Source organism: Sorex araneus, chromosome X, assembly GCF_027595985.1.
Source record: "Sorex araneus isolate mSorAra2 chromosome X, mSorAra2.pri, whole genome shotgun sequence".
NCBI lineage: Eukaryota > Metazoa > Chordata > Mammalia > Eulipotyphla > Soricidae > Sorex > Sorex araneus.
Window position 1 is genome coordinate 120,472,472 of NC_073313.1, and position 829 is coordinate 120,473,300.

Sequence of the window (829 nt, forward strand, 5' to 3'; positions counted from 1 at the left end):
GATGTCAGACCTCACTACCTCAAGGGGTGGCTCTAAAATCCATCCTTCTGCCTGTGAGTATTTCCAGTTATCTAGAGAACAAGAGATGGAAGTTGTGGGTTGCAGATAGGGAGTTAGATTGATATTATCTGGCACACAATAACTTAATTAACATTCAATACATAAATGAGGTCCAGATACAGGAGCCAAGGGAAATGAAACCATATATTTGTCTTTTTATGTACATAGGAATTTTTAAACAGCATTGTTTGGGACCACACTACAGTGATTCTTTCAAGAATTTTTCTTGAAAATATATATTATTATACTTATCTTGCAGGGAAGGTACCATGATCACAAAGGTGGTTTGCCCCGGGTGAGAATTATCCATTACATTCTGGATGTACTAACCCCTTTGATTTCACCAGAAGTGGGAAACTTGACTACATAATTTGTGGTTGTGAGGGACTGTCTTCACGCTCTCCTCTGTAAAAAAGAAAGAAAGAAAAAAGAAAACATCTATTATTTTTTTGCTTTTTGGGTCACACCCGGCAATGCACAGGGGTTACTCCTGGCTCTGCACTCAGGAATCACCCCTGGCGGTGCTCAGAGATCCATATGGGATGCTGGGAATCGAACCTGGGTTGGCCGTGTGCAAGGCAAACGCCCTACCTGCTGTGCTATCGCTCCAGCCCCGAAAACATCTATTTTCAATGGAAAAAAATAACCCATAGAAATTAAAGGTGCTTCTAAGTAGGTCTGATCCTATAGGAATCAAATGTAAATTGTGCTGAAACTTACCTTGTTAGGGGCGGCAGATCTCTGCCCGGGGGAGGCTCGGAGAGACAAA

General features: G+C 42.0%; 1 non-coding gene across 1 annotated transcript; it reads left to right on the plus strand.

The window, feature by feature from the left end:
• Positions 1-304: 304 nt before the first annotated feature.
• On the plus strand, positions 305-468 carry LOC129400236 (U1 spliceosomal RNA). Its single transcript, XR_008627550.1, has one exon. It is a non-coding gene; the product is annotated as a U1 spliceosomal RNA (small nuclear RNA).
• The last annotated feature ends 361 nt before the right edge of the window (positions 469-829 follow it).